Source organism: Coffea eugenioides, chromosome 7 (assembly GCF_003713205.1).
Source record: "Coffea eugenioides isolate CCC68of chromosome 7, Ceug_1.0, whole genome shotgun sequence".
In the NCBI taxonomy this organism is placed as follows: Eukaryota; Viridiplantae; Streptophyta; class Magnoliopsida; order Gentianales; family Rubiaceae; genus Coffea; species Coffea eugenioides.
The window spans coordinates 28,686,049-28,703,370 of record NC_040041.1 but is presented as its reverse complement, the minus strand read 5'-3'; positions in this window follow the sequence as shown (position 1 = coordinate 28,703,370).

Sequence of the window (17,322 nt, the reverse complement as noted above, 5' to 3'; positions counted from 1 at the left end):
ATGAAATTCGATAGCCTACTAGTGTACTAGTCTCGCAAAAATTCAATTATCGAGATTCAACGTCCTAAGTGTAATTATAAAGGTTTTGATCTAAAATCGATTTCGTCTTAATTCTAGGTTCCCGTTGACACCTAACGTTATTAACACTTAAAATTAGCTATCGAAATTCAAAGAATCAAAATCAAAGAAATAAAATAACCTACATTAGGAACTATTAACTTAACTTGGCAAAAATTCAAATAATTTAATATTTTGCACAACTAGATTATTTGTAACTTAAAAATTATTTTTACATACTTATTCAAGAACCAATAATGATAAAAGTTATTAAGAGTCTATGTTATTCTTGGTTTTGATGATCACAAAAGTTCGTTTATACTGACCAAGATTGATCAGGCCTGATGGAACAAGGAAAGCATATGTTTGATTGACTCCAGTCTACGATGCTTTGGATGTGGCAAACAAGATTGAAATAATATAAATGAATTTAGTCATTGTTTTGTTCCGATCAAAGATACTGTCTTTTAAGTATGTCTAGTTTGTCATTCTTGGTACTTTGAAATGTTTATCTAACCTCCTTCAAATACAAGTGTTTCTGTCTATCCAAGAATCAGGTTCAAATATGTCATGAAATGCAAGACAACCAAAATGAGAAGCAAAAACAGGACAATCAGGTCGGACGGCCGAAAGATAACTTGCTAGCTCTCGGCCTACGATCGGACGCTGTGCTGTCGGACGACAAAAATCTCATCGGACGTCCGAACTTCAACTTGGCTATTTTCGGACGATTGGTTCGGACGATGATTTGATCGTCGGACGTCCGAAAGCCCCAACGGCTAGCTGACCCTTCATCTGCCTTCTATCCGTTGGAAGCTTTAATGAAGCTCATTTCTGTTCCCCTTTAAAAACAAACTGTTCTGAACGAAGGGAGGACTTTTGCACACTTTGTTTACAAGATCTCAAGAGATATTTTAGCTAGAAAATAGTCTCCAAAGCTAGATTTGTTTTAAAGTGGTGTGAATTTCTGGTGAGCATTTCTTTTGTGATTGAAAGGATCTTTAGTGTAGCTTTGTTGAGGGTTTTCTGAGTGATTGTAAAACTTCTTAGCTTGACTAAGTGAGGCTTAGGGCAAGGAGGAAGTGCTCCCTCCATTGTAGATCTAGTTGATCGTCTTCCATCAAAGAGAAGTTGCTCTTCCTAGTGTGTGGTCTTCAAGTTTGAGGATAGCTTGGTAGACACTTGGTTTGATTCCCCAATTTACTTTTCTGTTTAATAAAATTCTCATTGCTTGTTTATACTTGTGTTTCTGATCAATATTGCTCTTGTCTTCTAATCCACTTGGTTGATCATTACTAGAAAAGAAGGAAATTTTCATTTAGCAAAAAATTGCCTAAATCTGATTAAGATTTTGAATAACCCAATTCACCCCCCCTCTTGGTTGTCTTTGGGACTTACAGTCTAAAATGCAAATGCAACATGTATATATATGTATATATTTTTCAAGGTTCTCACAGTTATGATGCATTACTTTAGATCATGTATATTTGTATAATTATTATTTTCTTTTCTTTCCTTCGAGTCTCATATTTTTGTATATTCGTGACATCTTCAAAGAATCAACTTGGGCATCACAATTAATGTGATTTGCACCAATTAAACTTTGTAGAGATATTTCGACCCCCTCGATATCCTCCTAGGGTTAGGGTTTTGCATCCATATAGTGACATCCAAAAGTGATAAATTCTTAATCTAAAATAAGAAAATTTTTGACTAAATCACGCAACTAGCCTTGGCTAGGTTGAAAGGGTACCTTGGATTTTATCCTTGCCTTCCCTTTCTTCAAATGTGACTCCTGACCCCTTTTCTCTTGATTTTCGTAGACTTGGAGTCGTTTAAAAAGGGTTGTCTCTACTTTTTCTTTAAAAATTCATTTTAGGTGACTTGGTACACCTCAATTCCATACCAAGTGGCGACTCCTAATTTTCATTAAAAACTCTTTTTAAACTTTTATTTTTGGGTTAAAATCGTCGCACTTTAAGTCCCATTTAGGCCCATTTCTTTCTTTATTTTCTAAAAATTAAAAAATCATTTTTTAATCAAAATTAAATCAAAATTCATTTCTTTATTCATTTTTTCATTAAAAAATACATTTTTCTCAAAATTAATCAACAAATTCATAAACTCATTCATTTATTTAAGAATGGGTCGCGACATTTAGTAAATGTGAGTTCTGGTTGAAGGAAGTGGCCTTCTTAGGTCATATAATCTCCAAGAAAGGAATTAAGGTGGACCCGAACAAAGTTGAAGCAGTTTCTAAATGGAAGCAACCGGAAATCCCTACTGAAGTTCGAAGTTTCTTAGGTTTAACAGGGTATTATCGGAGGTTTATCAAAGATTTTTCTAAGATTGCGGGACCCATGACTGAGTTGACTAAGAAAAGTGGGAAATTTATATGGAGTCTTAAGTGTGAAGAAAGTTTTCAGGAGTTAAAGAGACGTTTGACCGGGGCACCTATTTTAACTTTACCCAATGGAAAGGACAGTTTTGTGGTCTATACAGATGCTTCCAAAGAAAACTTGGGATATGTATTGATGCAGAATGATAAGGTGATTGCGTATGCCTCTAGGAAGTTAAAACCTCACGAGAGAAATTATCCAACTCATGATTTGGAGTTAGCAGCTGTAGTGTTTGCATTGAAGAAGTGGAGACATTACCTATATGGAGTGACGTTTGAGGTTTTTACTGACCACAAGAGCCTTAAGTACTTGTTTTCCCAAAAAGAGTTAAACTTGAGACAACGTAGATGGGTGAAATTTTTAGAAGATTATGATTGCACAATAAATTATCACCCAGGGAAAGCTAATGTAGTGGCCGATACTTTAAATCGCCAAGTGCAAGTAGCAGGATTGATGATTAAAGAATTGCACTTGTTAGAAGAGGCTAGCATTTAGAACCCTCGTCTCGAACCAAGAAAAGTGATTCTTGGAAACATTGTCGTGAAATCCGTTTTGTTAGATCGTATCAAAGAGGCACAAGAGAAGAATTCTGAGGTGCAAAAGAGGTTGGAAAAAGTTAACAAGGGAGAAAATTCGGATTTTAATCTAGAAATAAATGGTGTACTAAGGTTTCGAAACCGCATAGTAGTGCCAAAGGATGAAGGGCTAAAAAGGAAAATCTTAGAAGAAGCGCACCGATCTAAGTATACGGTACACTCTGAAGGAAATAAAATGTACCAAGATTTGAAGAGTCTGTACTGGTGGGAGAACATGAAGAAGGAAATTGCTCGGTTTGTCCAGACTTGTTTGATTTGCCAGCAGGTTAAAGCCGAACATCAGAAACCGTCTAGTTTATTGCAACCTTTAGATATACCCGAATGGAAATGAAAAAATATCACCATGAATTTTGTATCTAGATTACCAAAAATACAAAGAGGTCACAACACCGTTTGGGTGATAGTAGATAGATTGACCAAATCTGCTCATTTTCTGCCGATTAGTATAAAGTACCCATTGGAGAAGTTAGCAAAACTATATTTGGCTGAGATTATAAGGCTACATGGGATACCTGTAAGTATTGTATCTGACCGAGACCCTCAGTTTGTTTCTCAGTTCTGGCAGAAAATGCAAGAAATGTTAGGAACTAAGTTGAGTTTTAGCACTACACACCACCCCCAGACTGACGGATAGTCGGAAAGGACAATTCAGACCCTTGAGGAAAAGTTGAGAACCTGTATTTTGGATTTCGGAGAGAGTTGGAGTAATTATTTGACATTGGTGGAGTTTGCATATAATAATAGCTTCCATTCATCTATTCAAATGGTTCCGTATGAAGCACTTTATGGCCGGAAGTGTAGATCTCCGATATGTTGGGATGAAATAGGTGAAAGAAAGATTTTAGACCCAACTACAGTATCATGGATTGAAGAGGCGTATGAAAAGGTGATGTTAATACGTCAAAAGATTTAGACAGCCCAGAGCCGTCAAAAGAGTTTGCAGATAATCGAAGGAAGGATTTGGAGTTTTCGGTTGGAGATCAAGTTTTCCTTAAGATCATGCCTCTGAAAGCAAGTTTGATGGCAAGAAAAGGAAAGAAGTTGCAACCTAGATTTGTAGGACCCTATAAGATTCTTCAACCTGTGGAAAACGTGGCCTATAAACTAGAACTGCCACAAAGTTTATCTCGAATTCATAATGTTTTCCATGTGTCTATACTCAAGAAATATCATCCAGATCCCTCTCATGTACTGCAACCAGAAAATATTGAGATTGACAAGGTACTGATGTATGAGGAGAAACCGGTGAAGCTTTTGGATCGTAAGGTGAAGGAATTAAGAAATAAGCGAATTCCTCAGGTGAAAGTCCTATAGAGGGATCACGGAATAGAGGAAGCAACTTGGGAGGTAGAGGAGGAGATTCGAAAGAAATATCCAAACCTATTTCCGAATCAAGGCATGAATTTCGTGGACGAAATTCTCTTAAGGGGGAGAGGATGTGAGGACTCATGTTTTATTTCTTAATTTAGTCATTTTTATAAGGGTAAAAAACAAAAAAGCCCCCTGTGGTAAACCTAATACACAGAAAAGCCCCCTATTGTTTCAAAATATACAACACGACCCCTCATGCTTTGAACTAAATTGTAAAGGTGACGGAATCCGTTAAAGTTAACGGAAATGGACAAAATGACCAAAATACCCTGATATAATTAAGCAAAAGACAGCTCAAAAAAATCATTTGTTTTATTCTCTAAATAGAGAGAATTGAGGGTTAAGGGGTAGAATAGGTATATTTGATAAAAATTAAGTATAAATTTTTTTTTTTAGGTTCCAATAAGTCATTTCCGTTAAATTTAACGGATTCCGTCACCTTTACAATTTAGTTCAAAGCATGAGGTATCGTATTGTATATTTTGAAACCATAGGGGGCTTTTCTGCGTATTAGACTTATCACAGGGGGCTTTTTTGTTTTTTACCCTTTTTATAATTATTTGCCCTAGTGTTATTTAATTATTCTAGTGTTGCATGAATTTTCCTTAAAATTCTTTTTTTCGCGCGCGTCCAAAGTTTTTCGAAAGTCGTGCCGGTCCGATTAATTGGAGAATTGAAGAATTAGTATTAGACTCGTAAGTGTGAGTAATTACAGTGTTAGAGGAATTACCCTGGAGGATTAGTGTATAAGTGTACCAAACAAGAGAGAGGTGGTAGTACAAAACCCTCTTTTGTACTATTGAGGATTGACTTTTGTGCACACTTTATGGCTACTTTTTTCATTCTTTCCCTCCAAGAAACCAAACCACAAAACCCTCACTCTCTCTCTCTTCACTTTCGGCCGACCCAAAGGAAAAGAAAAGGGAAGAGAAAGGCTTCAATTTCTTGCTCTAAGTTTGCTTGGTTCACTCCATCCAACTCACAATTCCTTGGGTTTTTGCTCCAACTAGAAGAAAGGTGAAAGCTTGAAGTATTGCTTGGTGATTTTGGTGGAAAAATCTGGTCTTCATCTAGGGTTTAAAAGGTAATCACTTCATCTCCTTAACCTTTCAAATTTTGCAAAGATTCATGGTTAGTTTTCATGGGTTTGAAACCCTAATGAAGTTTATAGGCTAGTGGACTTGAGGAAACATTTATCTTGTTTTAAATCCTAAGCTAGATGTCTTGAAGAGGCCTTTAGGTAGCTGACTTGAGGCTATATTGCTTGATTATTGTTGTTTACGTGATGAATAAGATGATTATGGTTAGAAAGTGGAGAGAAAGTGGGGAAAATTGTGAAAAAAAAGCTAACCGAAATTCTGTCCATGTTGTCCTGCTTTTAATTTCAAAATTTTGTTGCTTATATGGCTATTAAATTGATGGATATATGTTGTACTATGTGTGTAGAAAGTGTCTTTCAAACATCATGTCGATTGGTTGTATAAAACTTGAGTTTTGGAAAAGTTGAAATCTGGAAATTCGCTAGCAGGGTAACCGGACAGTGGTTCTTTGTCTGAACATAACACTTTGTACAAAAGTCGAAATTGGGTGCCGTTTGCGGCATTCAAAACTAGACATTCAGAGCTTTCAAATGGTATGAGAATCCCCTGCTAGTTCATTTTGAGCAAACCGTGGTGTGTCGGCAAAGTGGACTGTCCTGCTTTGCCTGTCTATCCGAGAGCAACTGGGAAGCTGCATCTTGTGGCTCGATTTTGTCTTACTTCTGAAAATATTTTGGTAACGATGCCTTCTGATGAATTGTATAATTTTGAATCTAGTTTCTAATGCCATAAATCATTCTCAATTTGGAGTTGTGTAGAGTTAGATATGGTTTGATTTCGAAACTGCAACAAAGCTGGAAACTGGAAAATTTTCCCTTCCCTGCTGACCGACTGGTCAATTCTGTTTGGGGTGTTATATTTCAAAAATTTTAGTGTCAATTACCCATCAATTGCTCATTAAATTTTCTGGAACCTTGGTTTCAAAAATGGAGTGAATTGGGGCTGATTTCGTTGGACAAAACTTTCGAAAAAAGAAAGAGAAATAGGGTTGGCAGATTAGCTTTGAGGAATTTCACAAACTTGGGTTGTTTCGTTAACTGCCTACCCGTGTCAGTTTTTGCCTAAATTTTGACAGAGAGGTAGTCCATATATGGAAGTTTAAGTGTACCAAATTCGACATAATTTCAATGCCATTTCGATACCCAAATAATGCCCCAAAGATTGCTCTTCAAAACTGGAAATTCACTGATCAGGTCATGAAAATCAACCGACTTCAAACTGTTATATCTTGTTGCTCAAAACTTCGAATTCAGTTCCACTTGTTGTGTTTGAAACTTTATTTTGGACCATTATGGTGTTATAAATTTCAGAGACTGATTCCCTTCCTGTGAATTTTGCCAAATTTCCAAACATCGCTGAAAACCAAGACTGGTTCTGTCTTGTCTTCATGAATCAGCAAATTTGAGCTGAAAAATGAATGCTTTCTGTTTGGAATCTTGGAAGGATGTCTTCTGGGAACTTTTAGTACTTTTAATCTAGTTTCCAACGGAATAAAATTTTCTATTTTTGGATGGACCGAACTCAAGATCTAATTTTTAAAGTTTTGTCGCGCGAAGCGGAAAATTTCCAATTTCGTAGGAAATGAGCATTTAAGAACTTTTCACTTTCTTTTGATATTGATAGTCCATTTTAAACCCGATTTAATGGAGGATACAATTTTTCCTTGTGACTTTAAATCCTTACTTTTGAATCTCGAATTTCAATAGAGTAAAGCCCTCTTGTAGCATTGTTCTACGTTCAAACGAATGCACTTTCTTCCTTGAATGATAAGTGGTCGTGAGTTTACGTGAGTGATGTATGGTCCCTATTTTTTCAGGTGTTCAAGCTAGTCTTGTAGAGAATCTCGGAGGGGACAACTAAAGACTTTACTCGTTCAATTACTTTTGAATTGGTGAGTGTCAAGTGCATGAATTATTGCCAATTACTTGAATTGCTTCTTGTTGATTAAGTGATTTAGAATTGTCGAGTCGAGTGTGTACTTTATCGCACTCGTTCTCTTTTAAGTGAATTATAATTGAATTGTGCGAAGTGAATTCAGTGAATTGTTGCAATTGTAAATTATAATTGTGTTCAAATTGATGTCGATTGGAGTGAATCTCATCGACTTATACTCATAATTGTGGGGGCGCCCAAACTCATCTGCTGACCTTGCGACTCGAGACGACATGGGCTTGGTCGAGAAACTTGATGAGCCATGAGAAAATCGTAAGCTTGATCTATTTGAGAGATCTCGCTTGGCATACTTGAGTAGTATCGCCTTTTCTAATTGAAGTGCAGGCCCAGAACAGGGGGTGTATTGGTGATCGGGATTGTGAAGTAAGTGGAGTTCTACGGACTTAATACCTACCCGGTTGACGGAGTGTCATCACGTGGAGGTATTGGATCGAGCCTTGACAAAGCAAGTGGAATTTAGCTCCTGAGAGCTCCCGTATCCTTATTAATCGTGTTTTATTGTTAATGGTGAATTACTTAAACATTCTAGCTTTAATTCTTGTACAAATGTTATTGCTACTTGAATTATGTGTTTGCATGTTTTTCTTGGCCTCACTGAGCGTTCGCTCACCCCATTAGTTTGTTTTCCTTAACAGGAGTTCGGAATGGAAAGATTTTGGAGAGGCCGACTTGATTAATTTTGATTGGAAATCTTGGGATGTAATTGACTAGTCGACTTATAGTGGTTGTGTTTTGGGAAAGCTGATGTACTTTTGAGAATCTTGTGATGTAAGATTTGAATGTTTCATTTAAGGGAGCGAACTCTCTTTATATCTACTTTTATTTTGGTTAATTATCCTTAAGTTTGAATTGGATTCGTATCGAGTCCTGGCGAGAGTTAGGCAGGCGTTCTGCGGATACCCTTGGGTTCGGCCTAGGGAGAAGTGGGGCGTCACATAACCAGTAACTCCTGAAGGATTGAATTAAAGCAAGGGGCAAATATGCATCTTGGTAAAGATAGTTGAAATTATAAAGAGTTAAAAGACTACTATAATGGTTTTAACTATACTTCACCTGATAGATTAGTGAAAGTAAAATCTCCTACCTGTAATGTTGCAAGATAATTAGTTTGTTGGAATGCTTGGTGTCACACCAAGAAAGCATCTGTTGATGATCAAAATGGCTGCAGATTGCCAATACACGCACAAAATAGAAGCGTGAAGCTTTTCAAGTCAATTTAGAGAACATAAGAGTGAATTTTAATTCATACAGACCTTTATAGTCACAAAGTCTATTGCCTCTTAAAATTCAAGATAAAGCTTTTCAAATCCTTTCCATTCAAGTGTCTTCCAGTTATCCACCTAACTTTAAATAAATACAAATACCTTCTTCGAACAAAAAAAGAGAAGAAAATGAACAAATAAGCAAATAAATAAAGAGAGGGAAGATAAAAAGTAATTTCCAGGATGACAGGATGGTTTGGGCTTTAACACAAGATGGGGTGTTTTCGGTAGCCTCGGCATACTCCCTTGTTGCGTAGGCGTCTAATTCCTATTGGGTGGCTTCGCAAGTTTGGCTCAAGCGATGTCCACTCAAAATCTCTTTTTTCATGTTACGGCTATTACAGTCGCGGCTTTCCCTGACGGATGCACTACGTAAATTTGGGGTTCAGGGCCTATCTAGGTGTCACTGTTGCGCTGAGCCAGGCGAGGAGGGGCTTAACCACACCTTTTGCATAGGGGACGTAGCAAAGGCAGTTTGGAGTAGTTTCGAGAATCCAGGAGAAGTGGCGGGGTGTCCACTTTGCGGCACAGGGTGCTACGGTGGTGGTTGCGCCGGGGGCAAAATGTGTACCTCAAATTCGTTTATCGACTGCTCCCTATGCTCGCCTGCTGGGAGTTGTGGAAAGCAAGGAATATGGGAGTTTTTGAAGGGAGGAGAATGGTGGGTACTGAGGTGGTGCATCAGGTTTTCACCAATTGCAGGACTTATTTCATTGCTATTTTCTGGAGATACCATGTTCTTCTGACTCTTGGGAGGCGTTCCACTCTTCTTTGGTGGGTATGAGACGGAGGATTTCGATACTTTCGGTGCGATGGGTGGCTCCTACGGTAGGGTGTAAGCTGAATTCAGATGGATGTGCTAGGGGGAACCCAGGGATTAATAGGGGTAGGGATGTTGTGACAGCCCCACCTTCCCCTAAGGCGAACCAAAGGGGTTAGCGGACTGCCTGCCCAACTCTCGCCAGGACTAACGGTTCAGTTTAGAGCGATCTAATACGTTCCGGAACATACAAACGCGCGTAAACAAGTCAAAATCACAAAATAAAAGAAAACGAAAACGGAGTCGGCCATGAATAGTAACCGACACGTCAAAATCCAACCAAGCATCAATCAAATATATACATCTTGAAATTAAGCATATACAATCCAAAGTGGCATACAAAAGTATTCAAAAGTTGATACATGTACGGTTTGCCAAATCAAAAAAGAAACGGACCCAAAGGTACATTTAGGGTTTCAATCAATAAGCTATACAAAAGATATGTCCATCTAGCTCAATTCGGCAACCAACTATCAAATCCAGTCCAAAAGGATTCATTTTCCTGTAAGGAAAACAAAAGGAACAGAAAGGGGTGAGCTTGCGGTCAATGAGGTACCAGACATATAGCAGTAAAATCATGGCATTTCACATTTAACAAATCAGGTACACCTGCCAGATGTAAAGTAAAGAAACCAATGATTCAAATAGGAAGGATACAGGTGGCTCTCAGGAGCCAAATTCCCATTTGCGTCACCGAAGCTTGATCGAAATAATAGTTGACACTCCGTCAACGCTAAAGGAGTAACCAATACCGTAGACTCCACTTTCCCCGATTCCTTCCACCTCACATACCCCTACCGGGCCCGAAATCCAATCAGATCAGAAATGGTACTACTCGAGTATACCGGAATCAAGGGTCTCAATACCCAAAGATCCTAAAACAGACTACCGTGGGTCGTTATCTAATCGACCAGGCCCTTGCCGGCCCGACTCGAGTAACTAACCACAGGTGTTGAGCTCAGAGGTCACAGAAAGGTCGTTGGATACAAGCTTCCAAACGACGTCAGAACAGATACATATACAGATACAGATACAGATACAGATACAGATACAAATACAGATACAGATACATATATAGATAACAGATAACAGATAACAGATTTAGATTCGCACCAAAATTTGGTATATGAACAGACAAGAGAACGAGTGTGATAAAGTACACCCTCGTCTCAATCAAAATAACCAGATAGTTCAGTAATTCATATCACAGATTGCATGTACAGAAACCGAGTTAAACAACAAGTGAGGGGGAGTGGTACACTCACCGGTTCAAGTACAGATACTTCACAAATTTTCACTTCAGATTGGCTTTAATCGCCAAGAAACCCTAAAAGAACCAAAGTAAAATAATTGAAGGTTCTACTTCCAAAATCGAGTATACAGAATGCACATATGAGGCTCGACTACACGTCGTACGCCTTTCCATGGTAAGTACTAGTACAAAAGAATAAAATATGACTTTCAAAAGGCAACTCAAACCTAAAGAGACTAAGCGGCCTAGAAAATTGGACAGCATTTCCCCTAAATTTGTTTACTTTTCCAGCCGTCACGGCTTCATTATTTTCCTCAGCCAGTCCCAAAATCACACACAAAATAAGTTCATTCAATAGCCGTTCAGTAAGCTCTAAGTAGTACAAGTACAATTCAAGCTAGGGAAAAGTCCGAAAATGAAAGTCAAGCCCTAAAATATTCAAATAAGCACAATAAGACTCGATTACAAGTCATAAACCAATGCCAAATACCACTAAAATAAGGTTCCACTAGAATGTATAAACACTAGAGTAAACCAGGAAAATCAGGAAATGGAATAAGCTCTAACAAAAAAAAAACAGTTTTTGACATCATTTTGCGGTTTTGGTACCATTGGCACTACGATTATCGGATGGAGGTGCAAGATACACCGTTTCGAAGCTAAGAGATAGGGATACAATTTTGAAGAAGACTACTCTGCCCAGTTTCGAGTGTAACCAGGTCAAAAATGCAACATACGAAACCAGAACCGCAAAAACAGGTTCACAAACCGCATTCTGGTTCAAACATCATAAGTCAGGCTACCTAAGTCCAAATCAAGTGATTCCAAAGCCATCCGAAAGCTAAGATACACGGATAAAATTCATCAGAAGACCTCAACAACCAATTCTGAAGTATTTCCAACCAAAATAACCAATTACAGACGCAATTATCAAATTCGGGTAGAACCAGGGCAGCAGGGGTATTTTGGTCTTTTCTCAAGGTACGTTGCTCCGATTGACCTGAAATTTTGCAGGTATCTCTAAAATATCATTCCCTACAACTTTCATGTTTTAACCCAAGGCCAAGTCGGCTTCTAACTATGAGATACTGTGCCGGGCAGAATGTAGGACATGAAACCCTAGTTTTCCAATTTTCCTTCCAAAACAGAAATTTCCTGCAATTAACCACTTTTTCCACCTTCTAACTTCCTTAAATATCATTTCCAATCATCATACATGACCACATAATAATAATCATATGAAAACAGAAAAATCACCAATAATGATAAAACTTCACCAATTCAACCAATATCAAGATATAATCCATAAAATTACATCTTAAACTACCACCAATCATGAATTAAACATCATTAGATGGAGGAGAGGGGTTCCTTCACAACTCACCTTAGCAACACAAGAGAGAGAGCGCAACTAGTCACCTTAGCTTTCCAAACAACTTCACCAATCACCTCACCAACACTAAGTGAAGAGGTTTTATGGAACAAAAGCAAGTTTAAGTGGTTGTTTTGATGGATTTGAGCTAAATGGAAGCAAGAACTTGGAGAGTTTTCTTTCTTTCTTTCTTGGAGAGGGCCGGCTTCAAGGAGCTAATTTTTGAGTGATTTTTGGTCAATTTTTGAGTTATTTTAACCAAATGGTAAAAGGGTGAATAGTGTTCAAAAAGTGAAAACTAATCATATGGTGACACTTGTCACCCTAGTTAATGCATCCATATCTCTTTGTTCCCTCTCACATCAATCCACTTGGTAACTTCTAATTATCTCTTAGCACCCGATAATTTAAATCCAGTATCCGAAACTTAACCTAATTGGCCGAATTTTTCCGAACTTTCCGCACTAGCAGGTCCCACGTCCGATATACGCTCTTAATTTCTCAAAACCTAATCGATACTAGAAAAATCATCTAAGAATTATATTTACTCATAAAATTTATTTTCACAATTTTTTGAATAAATAAAAGGTTGAAAAGCATGCAATTAAAAGAAAATAAAACCTAGCAATTACGAAAATTACGGGTTCTCACAGATGTGGTGCGGGATTTGGAAGGACAGCTCATCTTTGGATATTCTTGCTTCTTTGGCTCCTTGACGAGTTTACATGCGGAGCTCAAGGCTATGGCATTTGGGGTACAATTATGTGTAGCTCGCGGATTGCATGGCCTGCATATCGAGGCTAACTTGCTCGTCTTAGTACGGATTCTACAAGGGAAACATGGATGCCTATGGAAATTGCAACGGGAGGTGGATGAGTTGCTCAGATATAAGCAGTACTTCCGGGAAATCACACATTGCTATAGAGAGGCGAACAAGCCATCTGATTATTTAGCTAACCTTGGAGCAGACATGGAGCAAGAGATGATTTTTGGGAGTCATCGTGAATTGCCTGTTATGGTCCGGGGTGAGATCCAAATGGAGCGGTTAGGTTGCGCTAATTTTCGTAGGAGAAGCATGAGTTGAGAATTGTATAATATTCCCTTATTTTAGTTCAATAAAATCATAAATTAAAAAAAAATAATGTAATTTGCGATTTTCAAAAGTTATAACTTGTTCCTCCTAACTAACAAATAAACAATAGTATTTTCGATAAAAAAAAATTTCCAGTATTCACTAATACTACCGTATGCAAGTCTGACTTTGAGTTAAAAAAAGTATGTGGCATTATCAACTTCTCAGTCTCACTTGTGGTACTTAAGTGAGATTAAAAGAGTCACAAGTCCTTTGAATATGAGTGCAGTGAAAAGGTTTCAGTAATGCCAACAGATCTTTTGGCATTTCTGATATTTATTTAAGACTAAAATCAACAATCAAGCATCAATATTCTTAACACAGTAGCTAATGCCAAGGTTAATAGATATCTTGGTATTTCTGATTTTTATTAGATTATGTTAACAACTTTCTTATACACTATGAGGTCATCCTATCCTTTGAAAAGAAATGCAAATGCTACTCAAAACACCCAAATGAAGCATCCAACACCAAATAGCTAACACTTGTAATAGATTAGAGGATATGAGAAGATGGTATTCAACTGGATAATATTGTTTGACTGCTTGTTGCCTATATAGTGCTCATATTACGTTCCTCATAGAATTCAAACTTGAGAAAGAGACATTATCTATGAAAACCAACTGAAATTTTTTCATGCCTAGATCTATGCTTCAGGTAAATAGGGGTACACATTATTGCTACGGTTAGCCAACCTTGATAAGTGATTATTTTGTGCTATATTTGGATGACATTTTGTGTTACTTTTAGTCATTTTTACAATATTATAAGAAGAAAGTGGTCCATTTTTGCTAGAATTAGTTCTAAATGCTGCTTAGAGCTTTAAGGAGAATTTTGTCCCTTTTACTTGTATATTTTTTATTGTTTTTGTAGGAGCTGGCAATGGACTTCATTTTGGACAAGAAATGAGCTTTCGTCATATTGATTGAAGTCCTAAAGTTTGCAAGGATGACGAGTTTCAAAAATGGTTCGAATCACTAGAAAAAGAAAATGAAGAAACTTGTCAAAAAAAAAGTCAACTCGAATCTCTCAGAAGAATCCGGCCAGTTTTTGAAGGGATTGCTTGGAGAGATTTGAGGCAAAAAGTTTTGGCTCAAATAGGGGATGAATCTAGTCAAGGAATTTGCCCATAAATTGGAAGGATTATAGGAAGGATTTTGATCAAATTTTGCGGCTTTGACTTGTGCAATTTGATTTCAACTCCATCATTTCACACCTTTCAAGGGATAATTTGTAAAAGATTTGTAGCTGTAAAATGGAGATTCTAGCAACAATTCTTGACCTTATTTATTCTATAATGATGAGCTTTAGTTTTGAGTCAAAATTGTCGACCAATTAGAGTTATGTTTACATGAAAGATATAAGTTAAAGGGTTGAAAATTTCTCTATAAATAGAGCTTGTATCTTTCATTTTGAGAGAGCTTGGAGAGTGGAAGAAACACCAGAAAAAATGTAGTTCTTAGCTAGTTTCTTAGTACTTTAGTTTAGGGTAGTATATGATAGTTTATATTAGTTAGATTCATCTTCTCTTGTGTATGGCTAAACTTGGATGAAGATTATGGAGCAAAGATGTAGAATTTGAACTTATGTGACATGGGTAATATCTCTCCTACCACTTTCTATCTTGTATTGGATTTTATGTTTAGTTATAATATAAGTTTGGATCTTATTATGTATTTCTAAAGTTTATATTTAGAGTTATGGATGAACTTTCTATATTTTATTTGTGAGATTACTTGGTTATTGATAGTATTATTTTGCTCAAGTTATTTAGCACTTTTGCTTTTATAATCATGATTAACTGACCATTAATTGTGATAATCTTAAAGTGTTAAGTTTATAAGGAAAATTGAAATTTAACACGAGTTCAAGGAAGTGCTAAACTTAGGGAGTGCATTCATGAGAGTAGAGGTGCACTTTTGTAGATTTAGTGATTTATTTCATGTAATTTCATAGAGGTATTGAACTTGTAGATAATTTCTTAACCATGTGAGTAGGTAGGGATTAGTTATCGGTATAGTTGATTTATTTCGAGAGTAGGTTTCACATGTATAAGGAAATTACCCCATACTTAGCCAAGATAATAACATTCAATTAATTGGTAGATTCACTTGCAAGAGTAGTTAGGAATTCAATGACCCTAAGAGCTTTCTATTGTTATTTTTACTAATTTTGTTACATGTTGTATTGTAGATTTAATTTATTGTACTTTTGATAGTCTAAATAATAGAGAAGTTTTAGTAGTGCCGATAGCTGTTCATTCTTCCCTGTAGGTTCGACCCTTAATACCCTATACTCAATCTCAACCCGTATACTTGTGAAAAATCGCGAGTTGGATATTTAGGAATTTATAAATATAAAACTTGACTGTGGATTGAGCTAAGTTTTCTATGCATACCCTGCACTCGTCAAGTTTTTGGTGCCGTTGCTCGAGAAGATTTGTGGCGATATTAGCGTGAAGAGTAACTTTATTAATTTAGATATTTTACTTTTTTCTTGTGCTTTGTTGTTTCTAGTTGTATGTTTGTTGAGTCTTTGTTTCTACATTTTTATATGTGTCGAGTCACCTATTCTTCTTGACTAAACTTGTTTTTTGAGTTATTTTGAAGGCATGTTTAGGCACTCAAGGAGAGTGGTAAATATGGGTGGACAACGCATGAGAAGTGGAAGTTCGAGAATGGATTGCTACCACATGCAAAACTCCATGAATAGAGGTAACTAAGAAAGTATCATGAATATATCTTTTGAAGATGGTTTAAGGAGTTTAAAGGTTAAACTTGATTATATATAATGTTAAAAGTTCAATTAGACATCATTATACATATGATTGAACAAAAAATGAATGTTAATGTTTTTTATTCTAATAATGTGATTTGTGACATTTGCAAAGATTATTATGCTATTCATACATGTATTCAAGTACAAAATATTGGTTATTGTGATGAATTTGAGCATTTCAATCCTTCTTTTGATCAAGATGGTCCTAATTGGGTAATGCTTATGCTTACGATCGGGATAATCAATGTAACTATTTTTCATGGTTTTATAATTTCCAACCTAATTGTGTCCAACACAATAATAAGCCATCTTGGGAATTAGCAATCGAAAAGTTAACTAATGCACATTTACCTTGGGAATTAGAAAGTGAAACATTAGCTAATGATTCTAAACCATCTTGGGAGCTAGCCATAGAAAAATTTTCTAATCAATTAGATTTAGAGGTAGAAAAGCTGGCTAGTGCGACTTCTAACCATTTTGATAAGGTTGAGGATAAATTAGATGAATTAGCTTTTCAGTTAGGTAGAATTCAGGACCAATTGTGCGATTTGTGTGAAGTTATTTCTTCAAATCTTATGCAAATTGACCCTATTATGAATGGTGGGAATATTGGATGTGAAAGTGGGTTGCATTTTGATGAAAATGATGAATCTAAGGTGAGTTTCAATGAAGAAATATCCATTTCATATGATAATATACCTTCGGAGCTAACTTTTAATCTCAAGAGCTATGTCTTAATGACTCATTTTTAATCAGGTTTTAAAGGTATTATTGCCCAAGAAATTCTCGCGACATCTCTTTTGGTAAGTACTCAAGTGATTCACATTCAAGGTTATAACTATGAATCGCTTCAGATTGGTAAGCCATTTCATCTCTCTTATTACTAGAATATATGGCTTTTGTTATCGAGCCACCATTTAGTAATCCACCACATCCAAAAATGGTGGATTACTCATTAATAAAACCTCATTGAAAAATGCAGTTATATAGCCAAGCTAATGACTATAAAGAAGCACTTATTGGGAGGCAATCCAACCATTTCTTGATTTTAGTAGGATTTAGTTGTTTCATTCGTGTTTTGGTATGTTTCGTAGATTGCAACAACAAGGGTTCATGCAAATCATTTCAAGTGCAAAGTGTCTATATTGAGGTAAAAAGGGAGTTTTCATGTTCATTTGATGCATTTCATGCATTCAAAATGTTTCATATTAGAGTTATATTAATGCATGA